Source organism: Tenrec ecaudatus, chromosome 7, assembly GCF_050624435.1.
Source record: "Tenrec ecaudatus isolate mTenEca1 chromosome 7, mTenEca1.hap1, whole genome shotgun sequence".
In the NCBI taxonomy this organism is placed as follows: Eukaryota; Metazoa; Chordata; class Mammalia; order Afrosoricida; family Tenrecidae; genus Tenrec; species Tenrec ecaudatus.
Genome location: NC_134536.1, coordinates 88,192,734 through 88,216,031, shown reverse-complemented (window position 1 = coordinate 88,216,031; position 23,298 = coordinate 88,192,734). Strand labels below are relative to the sequence as shown.

The 23,298-nt window shown below is 42.0% G+C and overlaps 1 long non-coding RNA gene across 1 annotated transcript in view; it reads left to right on the top strand.

The window, feature by feature from the left end:
* Positions 1 to 22,970, top strand: part of LOC142452843 (uncharacterized) — a 97,957-nt gene extending 74,987 nt beyond the window's left edge. The window contains exon 4 of the long non-coding RNA XR_012785348.1: positions 22,847 to 22,970. This is a non-coding gene — a long non-coding RNA (uncharacterized LOC142452843). The remainder of the gene's footprint in view (positions 1 to 22,846) is intronic.
* Positions 22,971 to 23,298: the final 328 nt, after the last annotated feature.

Genomic DNA, 23,298 nt, shown 5'->3' with positions numbered 1-23,298 from the left:
ATGGAGAGATTTGGAAAGTAGATTTTGGTGAAGGAGAAAGGTGATATACATTAAGGAAAGTTTCCCGTCCCCCCCACCCCCAAATGATGGAGGTAGGAGAACACACTAGGAATAGTGTTAGAATGAGTGGTAAATAATATTCTGTACACAACCTGAAATAATGGTGATCAATGAGTAGATGTACGAATTAGACATATGGGCTGAACAGATGTGGGTGGGAAAGTGGGGACATACTAACAAATAAATAGATGGATATTTACTTTTATTACAAGCATATGCGACTGTGGTAGAGGATAAAAGAGTCAAAGTTATGAAAACTAATTAGATATAAGCAAACGTTTTGAAGGGATGAGTTGCTAGGCCTGAGAGCTTAGAACCATACTTTCCAGGGACACCAAGGTCAATTGGTGTAACTTAGTCCATAAAGACAATGTTCTACATCCTGCTTTGGTGAGTGACGACTGGAGTCTGAAAAGCTTATGAGTGACCAAGGTTCAACATGGCCCCACCTTGACCAAAGGAAATACAAGTGAGGAAAATATTTTAGCGGAGTAATAGACGATCAATCTTCATAACCCCGAGACCAGAAGAACTAAATGGTGCTTAGCTACTACTACAAATGGGATCATTTTAGAAGGACATGGATAGAGTAGAAGAGACTTGCAGACTAAAATTCAAAATCATAGAAGACATCAGGCTACTGTTGGGACCCCTGAGACTATGGCTCTTAGTCATGCTTCAGAGTTGGAACTGAACTCAACCTTGTTACTCAGTTGTCAATCAAACAATAGAAAAAGTAGTGTGTTTGGCCAGGTGGTTTAGAGAAACAAATCCAGTCATATATATGTTCAAGAAAGAGCTTTCTATATCAAAAAGTGATTTTATATCAAGAATGTATCCCTGCCCCTGCTCAGAGCAGCTAAGGCACAGAGAGGACTGTAGGGCCGACAACAGCTGAGACATGATGTCCCCTCACTGGAGCACACCACATCAGAGATAATACTGGGGACACACAGTCACGAACCCCCTGAGGAATCCTGAAAACAGACTTCAGACTCGGAGGGGCAGTGCCTGGGGCTCCGTCAGACTGGTGGGGAGATACTCATCTTTATGTCAGTGGACCACCTGGAGCTATGTATAGGTTTTTACTTTTTCTCTTTCTTTTTTCTTCAATTGCTTTATTTTTGGTCTTGTTTTTGTTCTGCCTACCTATAAAAGATAGGCAGGAGAAGCAAGCCTGAAGAGAAAGTAACAGGACCAATGGTTCCAGGGGAAATTGGGGAAGAGGAAGTTGGGGAAAGGGATGGGTGAGCAAATACTGTCATGGACAGGGGAACTATTAGGGATCTAAAATCGATGGTGAGGGGATGTAGAGTGCCTGGTGGTGTTGGAGCAGCTGTAAATCTAGCCGAGAAGAATTACTGAGAAGCAAATGAGGGATGGGCATGATGGGTAAAAGGAAATAGAAAAAAGAGGTAGGAAGCAAAACTATTTATAGATGTACAAATAAATATAGATGTGTACATATGTAAATATATTAATTCACAAAAATATGGCTTATGTACATATATTTATATGGCAGTACACTGAGGTAGTGGATGGATTTTGGGCCTCTACTTAAGTTTTCCCTCAATACAAGAACACTTGGTTCTAATAATGTGGCACTTGGTGATGCCCACCTTCCTGACACTATCATTGAAGGCAAACAGGGTCTATAAGAAAATGGAGTGAAAAAAGCATATGATGCCTGGCTATTAAAATATACAGCGTCTGGGGTCTTAAAAGCTTGAAACCAAACAAGCGTCTATCTATCAGGAAATGAACAAAACCTACAAGGAAGAAGTACAGCAGCCTGTGTGATCATGAGGTGTTGAGAGGAACAGGCATCAGAAGTTCAAAATAGACAACCTCATCAAGGTGAAGGAGAGGGGTCAAAGTAGCGAACCAGAGCCCATCTGGACATAACTGGACATTCCCGTACAGAGGAGACACATTGAAGAGAAGATATATCCAGGGGGCAGTTTAGCACCGATAAGATACACAACGCTCCTCTAGTTCTTTAATCCTTCCTCCCCCCACTAGTAGGATCTCAGTCCTACCTCACAAATCTTGCTAGACTGGAGTACATTCATCGGTATAGACAAGAACTTTCAATATATGAAGTTCAGGATGGACAAACTCCTCAAAAGCAGTAATGGGAGTAGCAATTCCAGGAGGGTAGGGGAAGGGAGGTGGGGTAGGGGAGGAAGGGGGGGGCAGATAGCAATGACGGCAGAATAACACCCCTGGAGGGGAACAAACACCAGGATAGTAGGTGTAGGAATAGAATGGGTGGTGTAATGTCTGTATAAATAATAATAACAATACATAATATTAAGGGTTCACAAGGATGGCAGGGTGGGCGAGGGAGGGAATAAAGAGGAGCTAATAACAAAGGGCCCCAGAAGAAACTTAATGCTTTGAAATTTTGATGGCAACATCTGTACATGTCTGGTTGACATATGGATGTATGGATTGTTATAATATATGTAAAAGCCCAATAAAATGATCTATTAATCATAAAAAGGCATCCCTGACCAGTCCAATTTAAACCCTTCAGTCTGATGCTCTTCAGATTCACAGAGCTACAGGTCAATGAAGCAGACAGGTGAAGAATGATGCGGGGAAAGCACAGGCTGGGGTACAGTCACGTGACTCCAAGGTTGGTGGAAGCGTGTAGGGTACTGACAGCTCTTAGGGTTAGGTGATCCACATGGGGTTCCCGTGGAGGCGGGCAGAGTGCCAGCAAGCAGGAAGGCTGAGGGGCAGAGAGAGAGCATTTCCAGTGTCTCTCACTCTGATATGAAAGGACTTACGGCACCAAGGAGGTGTCATCACCCAATTGATAGGTTGAGTCATGCCCCTACCTTTCCTTACCCAGGAGGGTCTAGTTGACATAATCCTTAATCATTTCATTTTGTAGGCAGAATAATAACACTAGTGAGGTACACACACCTTTGAATGATAATTCAGTTGAGGTCAAAGGTGCAGCTTTTATTCAAGGAGAGAGTTCAAAAGGGTTAGAAAAGGAAGAATGGAAACAGGAAGTGGGGTAAATGATCTTACATTGTAGGGATTGTAATAACTGAGCTGAAGCGAAATATATACAAATGATAAATTTAAAACGAATCATCTGCTTTGTAAATCCACCCAATCACTAAAATCTGGTTGATAGGTGAAATCTGTAGGTATTATTTTATCTGGTTTCCTATTTTTGTTCTTGTCTGGACATAATCATATATGACACCAGGGCTTACTAGAGTACATGAAGATAAGAGAAATGTGTTTTCATTGAATGATCAGGGAAATCAAGTGTGAGAAACAAGGATGGGAATTCTATTAGGGCCAGTCCACTGAGTGTCTGATTTAGTAGGCTAGAGAACATAGCATTCATTCTGCAAGCAATGGGAAGTCAGGAAGGCTTTGTGTAGGAATGATATATTTGGAACAATGGAGTGCTGGAAGATTTTTGGAAGTAGAAGTGGATTGAAGTAGTGAGAGGTTCTAGGTAGTATGCTGGGTTGTCAGTTTTGAGGGAAATGCAATTGTCCAGAAGGGCAGCTCTGAGGTTCTGGATGAGAGAGAGGTGGCAGAGAAAATGGAGAGGGAGGATGGGTGTGATAGAGGTGTAACAGCAGAAGCACTAAGACGTGGCATCCAATTGGTTGACAACTGTGCAATTTCTTCTAAGCTTTCTGTTTTAATATTTATTTCAGAGTTAATTTCTATTCCCTATGGTATTAATCTTAGTAACTGCAGGTATCTGAGGTTTGAGAAAAATTATTATATTAATGCTCACAGTTTAGTAATACATTTTGTCATAACTCTTAAAAGCTAAGTAGCAAATATCAGCTTCCAGAGGATACTAATGGATCACCACATGCTAGATACAATTATGAGCTTAACATTGTGCTCATGCCACACATTTATGAGGATAACAAGCCCCCAGAATGCTGTTTATCATGTACAATGGACTCAACTAATAATGTGTCCAAATTTTTTTTTTAAAAGTTGATCAGTAACATAATATATAATCAAATACAGATTTTTAGAATAGAATTTTACTTTAAAAAGTACCTGCTTCTTAGAATAAATTTTAATATTATTGAAAGAGATGACTTTTTCTAATTATCTCCCACCTTCCTTCCTTTCTAATTTGTGAAGTGCTGCAATCTGCTATTCTCTGTGCCAACTGTAAATTCTTTTGAGTTCCCCATGCCTTGATTCTCGTCTACTGCGTGCTAAAGATAACTGAGCGCCTCCCATCAGTCTCCCCTGGGCTAAGTACTACAGGAACCACATCACAGTGCACTGGGATGCGATCTGGTTCCAGCTGAAATAAAGACATTCCATTCCCAAAACACACACTTGGTAATATTGTTCACCAGATAGTCATGGCAAATGTATTTAAACTACCATTTCTTATATGATCACAAAATTAAAATACAAACCTATAAATTAATGGATTTATCAGCATGTTCTTGGTTGTTGATTCTTTTTTAAATAATCATTTTATTGGGGGCTCGTACAATTCTTATCACAATCCATACATCCATCCACTTTCGTACAATTCTTATCACAATCCATACATCCGAATGGATGTTTCATTGTTTCATTGTTGTTGCCCTGCACCTTGACTGGCTCATCTCCTCCCCACAACCCGTCAGTAAGGGGGTGTCTGGTTGGCTACCGATGGGTCTTGAGTCTCCACTCTGCACTCACCCACATTTACTGATATGATTTTTTGTTCCTTGATGCTTGATACCTGATCCCTTCGACAGCTCATGGTCATACAGGCTGGTGTGTTTCTTCCATGTGGGCTTTGCTGCTTCTGAACGAAATGGCCACTTGTTTATCTTCAAGCCTTTAGTACCCCAGATGCTATATCTCTTGATAGCTGGGCACCATCAGCTTTCTTCGTCACATTTGCTTATGCACACATTTGTCTTCATTGCTCGTATGAGGAAGGTGGGCACCCACTGATATGATTTTTAGTTCTTTGATATCTGATAACTGGTCCCTTCTACACCTCGTGGCCAGACAGGCTGGTGTGCTTCTTCCGTGTGGGCTTTGATGCTTCTCAGCTAGATGGCTGCTTGTTTATCTTCAAGCCTTTAAGACCCCAAATGCTATATCTTTTGATAGCCGGGCACTGTCAGCTTTCTTCACCACATTTGCTTATGTACACATTTTTCTTCAGCTATCGTGTCGGGAAGGTATGCATCTTGGAATGCCAATTTAATAGAACAAAATGTTCTTGCATTAAGTAAGTGTTTGAGTGGAGGCCCAGTGTCCATCTGCTACCTTAATACTAAACCTATAAATAAATGCACATAAATCCCCCCACCCTCTTATATAAATATATTTACATATGTTCATTCCAATCTTTATACCTCTATAAATACCCTTTGTCACCTAGTTCTTTCCTCTATTTCCTTTTACTTTTCTCTTGTCCCACCATCATGCTCAGCCTTCATTTGGGTTTCAGTAATTTATCTCGATTACCTTGCCCTTGCTGAATCCCTACCAGGCCTCTCACACTCTCCTTGCCACTGATTTTGGATCACTTGTTGCTCCCCTGTCCCTGGGTTGGTCAGCACCACCTCCTTATCCCCACCTCCACCTCTCCCATGTCCCCCCAGAACCATTGGTCCTGTTGTTTTCTCCTCCAGACTATTTATCCAGTCTAGCTTATCTAGATAGATCTGTAGAGATAACAATGTGCACCAAAAATCAAGCCATAGCAAGATAGGCGATGAGTAAGAGCACAGCTATGACAATAGAAAGGGAAACCAATTACCCATAGATGAATAAATTAGTTGAAAGAAAAAAATTTTGAAAGAAAGAAAAACCTGTAAATAGATCAAGGTCAGATTTTTTATCTCTAGGCTTGTCCTTCAGTCAGGTCCAATGGAGTACCATGCTCTGGCCCCAGAGTCTGTCTTTTGTACTCCCTTGGGGGCTCCCTGCTCTGCTCCCATGGTCACTCTGCCACCTGCTTTTAGTGGTTTGCCTCGGTGTCACAGGGTCAGTCTGGGCCAGTCCCGACACTGAGTCTCCCGTGTTGCCCCCTTAGGGTCCTGGGCCACCAAGGGACAGCGTGTCTCATAGTGGGATCAGCCATATTGTCCACTCTGTCCATTGGCTGTTCAGAGTAGGGATATCGTCCTCCAGGCCTGATGGGCCAGGATGTGCTCCACTCTCTCTTCCTCCCCCTTCATTTGCTCCCACTTGCTCCGATCAGACATGCCCCTATCCTCTAGCTGCAGCTTTAGTGCCGTCCTCTTAAGTAAATTCTTCTGGGGGAGGGGCAGTTGTCCACGTAGCTGGTATGGGGGCCGAGCCCTCAGGCCCCTCCACTGGCTCCCCACTCCTTGCCGGCACTCTGCATTCTTCTGGCACTGGCTTTATATCTGGTCCCTCTTTCCCTGTGGAGACACAAACAATACACTCCCCTTGGGTGGGTCAGTGCCCTGTTCCCCCATTACACATCTTTTTTCCTTTCACCTTTCCTCCCTCCACCTTCATTTTAGTTGGCTACCATATGTACCCCTGGATTTGGTCTGGCCTCTGCCATACTACCTGGACCTCACCCCTGGAGTGTTTCTATACAGTAGCCTTTCCCCTGGGCCCCTTTTTGCATTTACCTTTCTGTTCTTTATATACCTCAGTACACTCATGTTATATTTGTCCTTTTGTGCTTGGCTTATTTCACTTAGCATAATTTCCTCCAGTTCTTCCCATGTGGTGATGTGCTTCATGCTTTCATCACTGCTTTTTAGCGATGCATAATACTCCATTTTATGTATGTGCCACAGTTTTTTAATCCATTCATCTGCTGATGGAAATTTGGGTTGTTTCCAACTCCTTGCGATTGTGAACTGTGCCGCAATGAACATTGGAGCACCGATGTCTGGCCGAGGTTTGCTTCTTGCCTCTTCTGGGTATATGCCTAGTAGGGGGATTGCTGGGTCCTGTGGTAGCTCAATTTCCATCTGATTTATAAATCTCCAAATTGATTTCCATAGGGGCTGTACATACCTACAGGTCCACCAGCAGTGGATGAGAGTTCCTATCTCACCACAGCCCCTGGTTGTTGATTCTTAGTTTGCATAAAAACAAAAAACCCAAGCAAAAAAATTAATGACTTTAAGGCATGTGAAACCAGATGCCGATTTTATCTTTCTGAACCCAGAAAATGCCTAGCTGTAGGTGAAACTACTTCTTATTTTTTTTCCTTTTAAAGGCCTACTTTATTTTATTTTTTCAAACTACTTCTTGATGTTTCATCAACAGGAAAATATTTGTAAAATGTTTAAGAAGAATAATGAATAAGATGGCTTTTTGAGTGGATGCACATCTATTCTGTAAAATGTAATATATTTTATCATGGATGCAGTTTTCTACCTTAGATCCTAACAGCATCATTTAATCCAGTAAATTCTAAAACATCACCAAGAGCTTGAGTTAACTCAACTTGAGAAAAATCTTTTCCTTTTTAAGAACTGAGAAAGAAAAGAATAGTTCCTGACATCGGAAGCTGGCTTGCCGATAAATATATGATAAAGTGTTTCTGATATTTAGCCATAAGAGCAGTGCAAATTAAGACAACTATGAGATACCACCCAACACCCTCAAAGATAGCCCAAATCAGAAAGCAACAAGTGTTGGAGGGGCTGTGGAGAGATAGGAACTCACGGTGGACCTGTAGGTATGTATAGCCATTATGGAAATAGATTTTGGCGATCTCTAAAAGAGATAGAAATTGAGTTACCATATGATCTAGCAATCCCCCTACTGGGCATATACCCAGAAGAGGCAAGAAACAAACTATGGCCAGACATCTGCGCTCCAGTGGTCATCACAGCGCAGTTCACAATTGCAAGGAGTTGGAAACAACCCAAATTTCCATCAACAGATGACTTAAAAAACTGTGATACATACATACAATGGAGTATTACACATTCCTAAAAAGCAGTGATGAACACATGAAGCACATCACCGAGTGGGAAAAATGGGAGGAAATTATGCTAAGCAAAGTAAGCCAGACACAAAAGGACAAGTGTAACATGAGTCCGCTGAGGTAAGCTCAAAAAATTCAAAAGGAGCACAGGGAAGAATCTACTGTATACATATGTCCCTGGGGTGAGGTCCAGGTAATATGGCAGGGGCTAGACTAAACCCATGGATACTTAGGGTAGCCAACTAAAAAGAAGGGGGAAAAAAAAGACATGGTTAGCCGGCGCAACAGGGCACTAACCTACCCAAGGGGAGGGCATTGTTTATGTCTCCATAGGGCAAGAGGGACCAGACTTTAACCCGGTGCTCCAAGACAAAAACGCAACACACTGGCATGAAGCAGGGACCCGATAGAGAGGCCTGAGGGCCCCATTACCAACTAAGTGGACAGCTGACCCTCCCCCTAGAAGAATTTACTTCAGAGGACATCACTGAAGCTTCAACTCAAGGAGAGGGACGTGTCTGATCAGAGCACAGGGAGCAAACGAGAGGGGAGGAAGAGAGAGGGGAGCACATCCTGGCCCATCAAGCCCTGAGGACAATATTTCTGCTCAGAGCAGTCAATGCACAGAGAGGACCATAGGGCTGGGCACACCACGAGACAGACATTCCTCACTGACCCATAGCACCACGGTGACAATGGAGACACACGGAGAGAATCGTGCCCTTCCTGATCCCACCACACTGAGGTGAGACACTAGCGGCATGTAACAGAGCAGCAAGGGGAGCAGAGCAATGAAGTCCCCAGGGAACACCAAAACAGACTGTGGGGCCAGGGCATGGCGCCCCATCAGACTCCAGTGGAAAACACTCAAAAGACAACAAAATAGACCGTGAACTATTTATAAGCTTTTTTTTTGTCGTTGACTTTTTGTTGATGTTGTAGCTATTTTTTTATTTTCTGTTGTTGCTGTGCTTTGCTCCATCTTGTGTTGTTGTCTCTGCATGTCTAGCTGGATGAAATAGGTGGGATAAACAAGCCGGAAGAGATAACAATGGGATGACAGTTATGGGGTATGTGGGAGAGGGGGAGGGGGGAAGGTAGTGGTGTTAACAAATCCAGGGACAAGAGAACAAGTGGCTGAAAATCGATGGCGAGGAGGGTGTAGGAGGTCTGGTAGGGCTTGATCAAGGGCAATGTAACTGAGAGGAATTACTGAAACCCAAATGAAGACTGAACATGATAATGGGACAAAAGTAAAGTAAAGGGAAATAGAGGAAACAACTAGGAGGCAAAGGGCTTGTATAGATGTTTAAATATAGGCATGTACATATGTAAATATATTTATATATGACGATGGGGAAATAGATCTATGTACATATATTGATAGGTTTAGTATTAAGGAATCACAATCGCATAAGACAAAGAGGGTACATAAGCAAATGTGGTGAAGAAAGCTGATGGTGCCCGGCTATCAAGAGATATAGCGTGTGGGGTCTTAAAGGCTTGAAGAGAAACAAGTGGCCATCTAGCTCAGAAGCAACAAAGCCCACATGGTACAAGCTCACCAGCCTGTGTGATCATGAGGTATCAATGGAATCAGGTATCAAGTATCAAAGACCCAGAGCAAAAAATCATATTGTGCATGAGGAGTGGAGTGCAGAGTGGTGGCCCAAAGCCAATCTGTAAGCAATTGGATATCCCCTTACAAAGGGGCCGTGGGGAGAAAATGGGTCAGTCAGGGTGCAATGTAGCACCAATGAAACATACAGCTTTCCTATGGTTCTTTAATGCTTCCTCCCCCCACTGTCACGACCCTAATTCTACCTTATAAATCTGACTAGACCAGATTATACAACATTCCGGCATGGAGTAGGGAACCAGTGGAGAGGTCTGGGATGCTGGTCCCAGTACCAAATATTAAGTGGACACCTGCCCCTCCTCCCAGAAGAATTTGTTTCAAAGGACGACATTGATTCTGCAGCTCCAGGAGAGGGACATATCTGATCAGAGCACATGGGAGCAGATGAAGGGGGAGGAGGAGAGAGTGGAATACATCCTGGCCCATCAGGCCCTGAGGACAATGACCCGAATTAGAGCAGCCAGTCCACAGAGAGGACCACATGACCAGCCCCACTATGAGACATGACGTCTCTCACTGACCCATGGCCCTGCAGGGGACAGCACCGGAGACACAGTGTGGGATTTGCACCGGACCGTATCCCACCACACCGAGGCAAAGCACTGGGGGAGTGCAGCGGAACAGCAAGGGATTGGAGCGGCAAGGTCCCCAGGGAATGCTGAAAGTGGACTTTGGGGCCAGGGCGTGGTGCCTCTAGAGACTAAACTGGAAAACACTCCTAAAGGCCAACAAACGATCCTTGAACTAAGTACAACCTTTTCTTTCTCTATGTGTTTTGTTTTGTTCTTTGTCAGTGGTTTGTTGTTGTTGTTTTGTTGTATGCTGTTGCTTTGTTTTCCTCTGTCTTGTTTTTGTGCATGTTATTATCTCCACAGCTCCGTCTAAATAAGATAGGCTGGATGAACTATCTGGAGGAAAAACAACGGGACCGACAGTTCTGGGGGGAAATGGGATAGGAGGAAGTGGGGGGTAAGGAAGTGGTGTTAACAAACCCAGGGACAAGGGAATAACAAGGGGTCCAAATTGGTGGTGAGGTGGGAGTGGCAGGCCTGGTAGGGAATGATCAAGGGTAAGGAAACGAAGAGGTATAGCTGTAACCCAGGTAGGGACGGAACATAATAGAGGGACAGGAGGAAAATCAAGGGAAACAGAGGAAAGAGTTAGGAGGCAAAGGGGATTTATAGAGGTCTAGACAAAGACATGTATATATGCATATATATATGTGCCTATATTTATAGGTTTAGTATTAAGGTGGTGGAAGGACCTTGGGCCTCTACTCAAGCACTCCCTCAATGCATGAATACTTTTTTCTATTAAATTGGCATTCTGTGATGCTCACCCTCCCGACACAACTGCTGAAGTCAAAGTGGGTGAACAAGCAAATGTGGTGAATAAAGTTGATGATGCCTGGCTATCAAAGAGATAGTGTCTGGGATCTTAAAGGCTTGAAGGTAAACAAGCGGCCTTCTAGCTCAGAAGCAACAAAGCCCACATGGAAGAAGCACACCAGCCTGTGCAATCACGAGGTGTCGAAGGGATCAGGTATAAGGCATCATCAGAAAAAAAAAATCTTACCATAATGAATGAAGGGGGAAGTGCAGAGTGGAGACCCAAAGCCCATTTGTCGGCCTCTGGAGATCCCCTTGCAGAGGGGTCTCAGGGAGGAGATGAATCAGTCAGGGGTGCGATGTAGCACCGATAATACAGTTTTCCTCCAGTTCCTAAATGCTTTCTTCCCGCCAACTATCATGTTCCAAATTCTACCTTGCAAGTCTGGATAGAGCAGAAGATGTACACTGGTGCAGATAGGAGCTGGAGGCACAGGGAATCCAGGGTGGATGATACCTTCAGGACCAGGAGTGTGAGGGGCGATACTGGGAGGGTAGAGGGTGAATGGTTTGGAAAGAGGGAACCGATTACAAGGATCTACATGTGACCTCCTCCCTGGGGGACAGACAACAGAAAAGGGGTGAAGGGAGACGTCGGACAGGGCAAGATATGACAAAATAATAATTTATAAATTATCGAGGGTGCATGAGGGAAGAGGGAGCAGGGAGGGAGGGGGAAAAAAGAGGACCTGATGCAAAGGGCTTAAGTGGAGAGCAAATGCTTTGAAAATGATTAGGGCAAAGAATGTACAGATGTGCTTTATACAATTGATGTATGTATGGAATGTGATAAGAGTTGTATGAGTCCCTAATAAAATGTTTTTAAAAAGATTTGAATTTTAGATTTTTGTGATTAATAATCTGGCTTCTTGAACCACACTACCTAGAATTGATGCCAATTTATTTACTGTGGTGGTTTGTGTGTTTCTGTGACACTAATAGTGATGCCATGGGTATTTCAAGTACCGGAAAGGCCACCCCTTATGGTGGACAGGCTTTACAAGTGCTTCCAGACTAAGCACAGACAACAGCGAAAAGGAATAATCTGGACCATTATTAAGGATTAGACACAGAAAAGCAGTAGAACATTGCCAATTTTTAGAGCCTGAACATGAACCCTTCATGTTGAAAGGCATTCAAAATACCACTGGGGAAGAACTGTCTCCTCAAAGTAGAATACATCTTTAATGGTGTGAATGGAGTAGAACTTTCAGGATCCTCATTTGTCAATGGGTACACAACTCAAAATGAGCAGAAACAGCTGCAAACATTCGTTACTAATCAGAATGTGGAACGTATGAGATGGAGCTAAGAAAACTGGAAGTCATGACAAATGAAATGCAATGCTTGACGTTCGCCTTGTGTGAAAATGGGTACTACAAAAGCTCCACCCAACAGAGTTTTTTCCCGTTTTTTTGGGGGGGGGGTACCCCCGCATATACAATAATGAAATGTGCAAAGACTTACACTTAGAAAATCAAAAGGGAAATAGACACTCAGCTTATCTGAAAAGGAATGAAATCCAGAAAAAATTCGAGCCTCGAATTATAATTTAAAAGATTCTATGGGCAAGATATTGAATGATTCAGGAGGAATCAAGGGAAGAAGGTGAGAATACAGAGTCACTGCTCCAAAAAGAAGTAGTCGACAGTCCACCATTTCAGGAGGCAGCATATGAGTAAGAACTAATGCTGTTGAAGGAAGATGGTCAAGCTCCACTGAATTCATTGGCCAAAAACAAGGCTCCAGGAATTGATGGAGTACCAATTGAAATGTTTCAAAAAGCTGCTGAAGCACTGGAAGCACTCACTCATCTATGCCAGGAAATCTGGAAGACAGCTACTTGGCCAACTACTGGAAGAGATATGTATTTGTGTCCATTCCAAAGACAGATATCTGAACAGAGTGCTCAAACTATAGTACTATATCATTGATATCACACACAAGTAATGTTTTGCTTAAGGTCATCCAACAATGGTTGGAGCAGTACATTTCCAGAGGTTCAGGCCAGATTCAGAAAAGAATGTTACATAAAGGATATCATTGCTGATGTCAGATGGATCTTGGCTGAAAGCAGAGAATACCAGAAAGATGTTTACTTGTGTTTTATTGACCATCCAGGGAATTTGACTGTGTAGATCATAACAAGCTAAGGATAACCTGGAAAAGAATGGGAATTCCGGAACACTTCACTGTGCTCATGTGGAACTTGAACACAGGTAAAGATTCAGTTGTGTGAATGGAGTAAGAGGCTACTGCAAGGTTTAAAATCAGGAAAGGTGTAGGGTTGTATCATCTCCCCATACTTATCCAAATTGTATATGCTGGTCAAATAACCAGAGAAGCTGGCTTATATGCCGAATAATGTGGTATCAGGAACGGAGAAAGGCTTATGAACCACCTGTGGCAGACAGACAACACAGCTTTCTTGTTGAAAGTGAAGAGCACTTGAAGCACGTCCTGATGAGGATCAGTGATCGAAACCTTCTATATGGATTATGAATCCATGTATAGAAGACTGTAAATTTCACAACTGGACCATAGGTCACATCATGATAAACGGAGAAAAGGTTAAAATTGTCAAGGATTTTGTCTTGCTTGGATTCACAATCAATGCTCATGGTAGCAGTATTTAAGAAATCAAAAAAAGTGTTGCACTGGGTAAATCTGCTGCCCACGACTTCTTTAGAAAATTGAAAAGCAAGGATGTTACTTTGAGGACTGAGTTGAGCCTCACCCAAGCTTTGGTATTCTTCTTTGCCTCATCAGCATGTGAAAATTGGACATCAAACACAAAAGACCATAGAAGGTAGATGATTTGAATTATGGGGCTGGGGAAGAATATTGAAACTACCATGGACTGCTAAAAGAACAAGCCAATCTAGAAGTAAGGCTAGAGTGCTCCTTAGAGGCAAGGATGTCAAGACTTCATCTTACGTACTTTGGACATCTTCTCAGGAGAGACCAGTCCCTGGAGAAGGAAATCATGTTTGGTAAAGTAGCGGGGCAGTGAAAAAGAGGAAGACCCCGAAGGAGATGGACTGACACAGTGGCTGCAACAATGGCTTAAGCATTGTGAGGATGGTGCTATAGGTTGGAATCGACTCAATGGCATCTAACAACAACAACAAGAAGTAATTAAAACAGTCAATAAAAAAGAAAACAAAACAAACTCTTAATTAAATCATGTAGCTGAAATTTTCTTAGATTTCATAACATTCATAAAAAGACATTTTAGGCAGCAGCTTTTGGCAAATGTGTAGGGAAATTGGAACCATCATCATTTGTTTCTGGGCATGTAGAATGGTGTAGCTACTGTGGAAAACAGTCTGGAAGTTCCTCGGAAAATTAAGCATAGATTACTCATGTGAGCTGGCATTTCCATTTGTAGATGTTATGTCCCTAAAATAATGGAAAGCTACAACACAAACATGTGGGCACATGAGTGATCTCAGTGCAGCCCCATTCATAGCAGCCATGGGGGAAACAACTGTAGATATCTGTCTGCAGCTAAATATGATGAGATATATTCAACAGAACACTTCCGAACCATAAAGAGAGATAAAGTTCCGATACAAGCTGTAATGTGGTTTTACCCTGAAGACATTATATTGAACTAAATAAATCAATGACAAAAGTACAAGTATTATACGATGCCACTTAGAGAAAACATAAAGAATTGGTGATAGTATAGGATAGTATAGTTTATTAGCCAGTCGGAGAGAGCAGTTACTGTTGGAGATAGTGACTATCAAGAGTAAAGGGGGGAGAGAACACGAGAACTTACGGTGATGACACACCTCATTTAAAAAGTGGCTTAGCAATGGGGGGAAGAAAGTGTTCTAAAATTGATTGTGGTATCAATAGTCAAACTCCTCTTGATAGATTTGAATTATTGAATTATGTGATATGTGAATTAAGTGCCAATAAAACTTTAAAAAACAGTAATGGGAAAATTTGATTGTGGTGGTGGTTGATGAACATCATCAATGTCACTGCATAGCACATATACCAAGTGCTAAAATGACAAATGCTTTTAGAGTTTTATTTTTACCTTCATTAGTGTGAATTGGGGGAAGGTTTACAAAGCAGGTGAGTTTTCCATTCAACAAGTCATGACCTTTGAATTCGTGTCACCGATTGCGATCCTCCACACGGAGCACCGCTTATCCCCCTTCTGCTCTGTGCTTCTTGTTTCCTTTCCTCCTTCTTCCTAACCCCGCTCAATGTTATCTCTGGGTTGACTATTCTACAGTGTGTGTGTCTCACTAGTGTTCTTGTCCCTCATATAGACGTGTCTGCTGTTTGGGTGACAACCTGTCTGCTGTTTGGGTAATCCTGGTGAGTTAAGTTCCAGACCTGAGTGGTGACTTAGGGGCACAGCTTTGAAAGTTCCACCACTCTCTAGCTGACCAGTAAGCTTGGTCTCTTTATTATGTTGAGTTTTGTTCTAAATGTTTCTATCACTCTCTCCAGTACCTTTGAGGGTAATTCCTTTCAGAGCAGTTGTTGGTCATCCTAGGACATCCACAAGAGTCGTGGAGAGCCAATTTTAAGATTATAATTAATGAAAAGTTTTTAAGAAATATTGCACACCTATTCTTTATTTCAAGAGTCCCAGTAACACAGTGGTTAAATGCTTGACTGATAACCAGTGGTTTAAGCACATTATCCATCTGTGAGAGAAAGATGTGACAACCTGATTCCATAAAGATAAAGGCCTGGGAAACTGTACGGGGCAGTTCTACTCTTTTCTGTAGGGTTGCTTTGAGTCCAAATGAATTTGATAGCAACAGGTTTTTTGTTTCTTTTTGTCTTCCTTAGTTGAAGTCCCTAAATAGTGTAACATGATCATTTTGGCTGCTAACTGAGAGACTGGAGGTTTAAGTTCACCCAGAGGCACCTTGGAAGAAAGGCTTGATGGGCTAGTTCAGAAAATCAAAGAATGAAAATTCTATAAAGCACAGTTGGACTCCTACACAGGTGTGATCGTCATGAACTGGTGCAGATTTGATGGCAACTAGTTGATGAATTGGTTATTTATTCATAATAAATAGGTAAAAGCAGAGGAGTTACAACAGGGAATCACCTACCTATTACGGTCTAGCTTAAAACCCACTCCTCCATAAAGTCTTAACACATCATTCTTTTAAAAAAATTAAATCAATTTATTGGGGGTTCTTACAGACATTACAATTCATTAATCAATTATATCAAGCAAACTTGTACTTAATTTGCCATAGTCATTTTCAAAACATTAACTTTCTACTTGAACCCTTATTATCAGCTCCTCTTTTATCCCTCCCACCCCACCCTCACACCCTCGTAAATCTTTGATAAATTATATATATATTTTTTTCTTCATATCTTATACCATCTGCTGTATCCCTTCATTCACGTTTCTGTTGTTTGTCCCCCCTCGTGTGTGTGTGTGTGGTGTTATACATCCATCGTTGTGATCGGTTCCCCCTTTCCTCCCCTTCTCCCCACCATCCCCTTACCCTCATAGTGTCAATATGCTCATTACTATTTCTGAGAGGTTTATCTGTTCTGGGTTTTGTATGTTGAAAGCTCTTATCTGTAACAATCCAGCAGGATTTGCCAGGTAGAAGTAGGGTGGTGACAGTGGAGGTGAGGGAGGCGGGGGAAGGGAAGAAGTATTAAAGAACCAGAGGTATGTTGTGTGTTTCGTCAGTCAGTGCTAAACTGCACCCTGGCTGAATCATCCCTTCTGTGTGACTCTTCTGTGAGCTGATGTCCCATTGTCTACAGACCGGCTTTGGGTTTCCACTCTGACCCCTCTCCTTCACATCTTTGTGATTCTTTGTTTTTGATCTCCTGATACCTGATCCTGTTGACACCTCGTGGTCACACATGCTGGGGTGCTTCCTTGTGGGCTTTGTTGCTTCCCCGCTAGATGGCTGCTTATTTAACTTCAAGCCTTTAAAACCCCAGGAGCTATATATTGTAATAGCTGGGCACCTTTCTTCACCACATTTCTTTATGCAATCATTTTGTCTTCAGTGATTGTCTCGGGAAGGTGAGTATCACACAATGCCAGGTTATTAGAACAATGTATTGTGTTGAGGGAAAACTTAAGTAGAGGTTCAGAGTCCACCTACTACCTTAATACTTTAACATATAAATATATGCACATAGACCAATAACCCTATCCTTATGTATTAATATATTTACTTATGTACATGCTTATATTTATACCTCTCTATATAGCTTTGCCTCCTAGTTTCTCCCTCTATTTCCTTTTACTTTTCTTCTGCCCCACTATCATGTTCATCCTTCATTTAGCTCTCAGTAATTCCTCTTGGTGACATTACAATTAATCAACCCCACCAAGCATTCTACACCTCCTCTCCATCAATTTTAGATCCCTTATTGTTCCCTTGTCCCTAAATTTTTGGCTCCCTGCTCCCTTTCCCCCATCTCCTCCTTTCCCATGACCCCCAGAACCATCGCTCCCCATTGCTTTCTCCTTGGGATTGTTTATCTTGCCTATCTTATATAGATAGACATATAAAACATTTTAAATAAAAAAAATAATAATGAGGATTGGGGGAGCTTATAAATAGTTCCAAGTCTATCAGCTGACTTTTATGAATGACTTCCAACCAGGTGTGATGAGGTGCCAAATACTGAAACCCCAACACCCGCATCAGAAGTCTATTTTTGGGATTCCTTGAGGAATTTGTGACGTTATTCCCCTTTCTGTTCTGTTTGCTCCCTTTGTGATTTGCCCTGCTGTGGTATGTGTGTGTGTGTGTGTGTGTGTGTGTGTATGTGTGTGTGACTGGATACACTTACCTCAGTGTGTCTCCAGTGTTGACCCTGTAATGCTGTGGGCTGGCGAGAGGACATCATGCCTTGTGTTGGGGCCTGCCCTATGGTCCTTTATGTGTATTGGCTGCTCAGAGCAGGATGTCATCCTTGAGGCCTGGCAGACCAGGGTGAAGTTCTCTCTCTCCCTCTTAGTTTGGTCCCATGTGGTCAGGAGAGACTGGCCACTTCCCCAGCCTATATCTTCAATGCTGTCCTCTGTAGCACGTTCTTTTAGGAGGGGGTCAACTTAGCTTGGATTGGGGCTGGGCCCACTTTAGCATATAATTTAAAAAATCATATTATTGGGGGCTCGTATAACTCTTATCACCATCCATCCATCCATCCATCCATCCATCCATCCATCCATCCATCCATTGTGTCAAGCACATTTGCCCATATGTTGCCATCATCATTCTCAAAACATTTTCTTTCTACGTGAACCTTTGGTATCAGTGCATTTCCCTCCTCCCCACCCTTCCTCCCTCATGAACCCTTAATAATTTATAAGATATATTTTCATGTCTTACACTGACTGATGTCTCCCTTCACCTCCTTTTTGTTGTCTGTCCCCCTGGGAGGGGGTTATATGTAGATCATTGTGACTGGTTCCCCCTTTCTCCCTCCACTTTCCCTTTACCCTCTTGGTATCACTACTGTCATTATTGATCCTGAGGGGTTTATCTGTCCTGGATTTCCTGTGTTTTGAGCTCTTATCTGTACCAGTGTACATGCTCTGGTCAAGCCAGATTTGTAAGGTAGTGGGGGTATTGGGGTCATGATAATGTGGGGAGGAAGCATTAAAGGACTAGAGGAAAGTTGTGTGTTTCATTGGTGCTACACTGCACCCTGGCTGGCTCATCTCCTCCTTGTAGCACATCATTCTTAAGGAGCCTGTAGCACCATTGTCCAAGTGCTGGACTGCCAACAAGATCCTGTTCAAACCTCTCAGCTGCTCACAGAGGGCATGGGGAGGCTCTCTACTACAGCAAATACTTACAGACTCAGAAGCCCTGCATAGAGGGACCATGAGTGATTTATGAAACTGGTGTTCCCAGACTCTCATGCATTATTAGAAAGTTTACAGGTGAAACTTTAAATGGACTGTAGCATTGCTGTAAAGCAATCCTATATGACAATTTGTATCAAAGAACAAATGGATACAACCTGGGCTCCAGCAGTCCCACTGGGGAATTTATTTTATAGCTGTACAAAATGATAGATAACAAGGCTATCCTTTGCAGTGTAGTTTGTGATGGGAAAAACTATGAATACCTCTGTGGGGGTCTTTCGGGTTATTCCTCAAGTATTTCCACTTCTTCGCCCTGGAGAGGATTGATTTTCCTGGCTCCCTTGGAGTTGCATAGGTTTTAGTGGTGAGTTGTGAGCAGAACTAATATGCATCACGGCAGGAGAGAGCAGTTGAAAGCCAGTCTGCGGCCCTCCAGAGCGTTTTCCCTTCTGTGACGGTGCCCGGCATTTCTCAAATGGAGACTGTGCCATAAACCTGGGTCCTGGACTGAGCAGATATGGAAAAGACCATCTGGGAAAAAGCCCAGTTGACATGTAGCTTGGATGAAAAATATCATCCTTGTTTTTTTGAGGGCCACAAATATTTTGTCACATGAAGTCTGAATCCCTATTAAGTCACTTCTTGTGAATGCAGAGTGACAACTTTCTGAAGATGAGGTTTTAGAGGCCATGACAGGAGGGTAATCTTTAGTTGCTGTGGCCTTTCCAGGTGCTTCTTAAATAATTCACGATGAGACTACTTATAAGGCCTGTGGTAGTCACCTAATCTGGTGTCAATGTAAGGATTAGGAGTGTAGGGGTGGAGTCAAGGCTGTCAATCTGGAGGTAGTTAAAGAGACTTCTGTGGGCATGGCCCTCTACTGAGAATTCTGGGAAATCTGGTACTTCCTCCTTGGAGGTGGAAGACACCTATCTCTCTCTGCTACTCCCTGGGAGACATTGCAGAAGACAAGCCACATGGATGCAACCAAACCTCGGAAGCTGGAGAAGCAACAGTGAGAGCCTGGCCAGCACTGAGAGGTTTCCAATGACACTGTATCCGAAGACTTCCTACCCACTGGCCTGTGATCTTCTGCATTCGGCATCATTGCATGTATTTCATGAGTCTGAAGAAGATTTTATAGATTGATATTGGAAATATGGGCTAATATTGAATTTATAGACTTGATCTGGACTGGGCTGGGATGTTTTTTCCATGTTCAATTGCTCTTGTATATAAACCTCTTTCTTATACACATATGTGTGTCCATGGATTTTTTTCTCTAGTCTACCCAAACAAACACAAGGCCACATGTAAAATATGGGGGTTGGAGGCTTCTGTCACTTATCAGATCCCAATCTTTGTTAAATTCAGAAGTTAAAAAATGATAGAATAAAATTTACTCATTTATAATCTTTTTATTGGAAGCTACCTACATCGAATGATAAGATTTCATTTTTCCATTAAAAACATCTATGGTAATTTTCCAGTTTCTTATTCATTGCATTGAATGATTTATATTAATCCTGGGACACCACTGACACGCAGGGCTGTGCACGTGAACAACTGATTTTACAAATGCATTGAGATGTCTGATGTAGTTGAGTAGAAATTCAATGAAATAGGAACTTTAATGTGTAGGGCTTTTTATGTTTAAAATAAGATTGATCCTTAGATGGTGTGGTATAATGAAATTACTTGGTATGGACCTTCTATTTATTGTCTTTGTAACTAAGTGACTGGGTGGGAGACTGCAAACAAAGGGTAGAAGTCCTACTCCAGGGATTGGTCATTTTTGCCGTTCCACTGCGTGTAAGAATGAGCCATCTTGGGAGCAGAAACAGAAGACCAGGAGAAAGAAAAACCATCATTGGAGCATATTTCTACCTGAAATAGTGAAGGCAGCAGAGTCAGCAGAGACTGCAGTACTGAGACCATTAGACAGAGTGGAAGAACTGTGCTAAGACTATATGATAGAGCAGGGGGCTTCCCAGCCCATGGAATAAGCAACATTGATTGCCTTCAGGCAGGAGGTCGCCTTGCAGAGTGAGGTGCCCTTTGGCATACATAACAACTATTCGGGTGGTGCATGACTGGGCATTGTTTCCTTCTGTTGTACACTGGGTGACTATGAGTCTGAAGCAGCTTATGAGCAGCAGTAACAACAAAGGAGCTTTAAAACACTCGCTGGAGTAAGGCAGAGACCAAGTAGTTTTGAGGGTGAGAACCAGAGGGACATCTTCCTGGTATTACTGACAAGAGATAGTACAGACATAAGATTACAAAAGCATGTATTCTTAATGCTTTCTGATCTTGATTCGATGTAGCCTGTTAACTTCCCTGGTAAATCCCCTAACTGTGAGTATTGTTTGTGAGTTCTGTGTGGCCATGTAATGAATTATCAAATCCAGCAGAGAAGCAGCATGTTGTGAGAGAAATGGTTGGTGTCGAAAGAGCATAACGAAGGATGGAGGGTCAAGACATGTCTGATTTCTACCTTGTGGCAAATGGTCTTGGGCTGGCGTGGAGTTAGATTTTTCTTTCCTTACTGAAGCTGAAGCGGGCAGACATGGTCTCCATGCCATTTCCTCTGATGTTTAATTTTAGAGATCTCTTAGAATGCAGAAATCAGTATGCTGAGAAAGAAGTGGGCATTTCCCACTCAGTTATTTTCAGTTTACATACATGAATTACCACTCAAGTGTTCAATTGTCAACTTCATTCCTTCTATCAGTTCACTAGCTGAACTGGTATTTCCCCCACTGATTTCTAAGTATTTTCATGTTTAAGTCAGTTTGATGCTGCTTTTTTTGAGTTATTTTAAAATTTCAGATAGATGTCCATAAATCTCTCTTATACCTGACATTATTTTTTTCCTCAAAAACAAAGAATGCTGTTTGATTGAGAATATCAATAATTGCAATTGAACCAAATCTACTTTTCTTTGCAGGCTACTTCCTGTTCTAAATTTTAGGCAAAAGCCTCATAGACCCGCTGACTTCAGCAATCGTTAAACAATCCTTTTCTCTCCTTTGCCCTCTCACTGGGGTGTAGGGTAGTGGTGGCTTCTTACCTGCTAGTGGAAAATTCCAGCCATATTTTGAATAATATTTAAAGTAACTCATCACACCTTTTATGCATCTTCTCTTTTCCTTGATTTTATGCATCTTCTCTGTTTTCCTTGATTGAAACTCATTTTTAAAGTGAGTATAGCGACCTGGCACACAGAGATTTGTTAATTACAAAGAAGCAGAACTTTAAAAAATTGTAACAATAATATATAAAAAATCAGAACAATCAATACTCAGACTGTCAAATATAAATGCATTCAGATTTTGCATTCAGAAATTTATATTTACTGCTAAGAAAATAAACTATTAAAAAAATAAAATAAAAAAGAAAAGAAAAAAAGAAAATAAACTATTCCTTAGAAATACTGTGGCCTTATTTATGTGCAATAATTTTATTTGCAGTTGAATATTATCTTGATAATTTAGATAAACGTTTACATATGATAATTATTAGAAAATTTTATTTCTATTCTTCATTTAGAAAAGCATAAATCTATACTTTGGAAGAATTCTCTTATCTCTTTCTGCATTTTTTATTAGCCTTTCATTTGGATTTTTCCTTATTATTTCCAGATAGTTCAGTTATTTGGTGTCTTTTTCCCTGACTACCTCTAGGGGGCAATTTAACCTAAATTATACTTTGGCTGAATGATAAATAGATCATTGTATTAAAAATTGTATCAAATGACATTATGCAGTTAAAATTGTTATTGTCCAATTCCAATTTGGTGTCACATCCTTCTGTTTAGGGAATCAACCTGAATGCAGTTCTTGTTCATGATGTCTCACTCCCAATATCGAAACTACTATATTTTGATGGAACTTGTATGGAGACAGTGATGAATCAGAAGGCACAGATAAGCCATTTATAATGAAAGCTACATTTGGTATTTCTTCTTTTAGTTTCAGGCCACAGCTGCACAGTTGGGAAGATGTAGAATCAGAAGCCAGATATGCACGGCCACCTATGCTCTGTGAGTAAGAACTCTGTTTACCTGCTCTTGAATGAGAAGCCTGCCAACAATCTCAATTTGACACTGTTATAATAAACACTTAATTTTCTCCCCAAAACCATTTTATTGGGGAGTTAACACCAAGTTAATACATATCATTCCACAGTTCAATCGCGTCAATCAGCGTTTTACGGTCGCTGCCACAATCGTTTCAGACGATTCTTTCCTTCTCTAACCCTGACATCAGCTGTCTTACTACATTACCCGCCCGCCCCAGTGCCCACCCGCCCCAGTGCCCACCCGCCCCAGTGTCCACCCGCCCCAGTGTCAACCCACCCGCCCCAGTGTCCACCCACCCGCCCCAGTGTCCACCCACCCGCCCCAGTGTCCACCCGCCCCAGT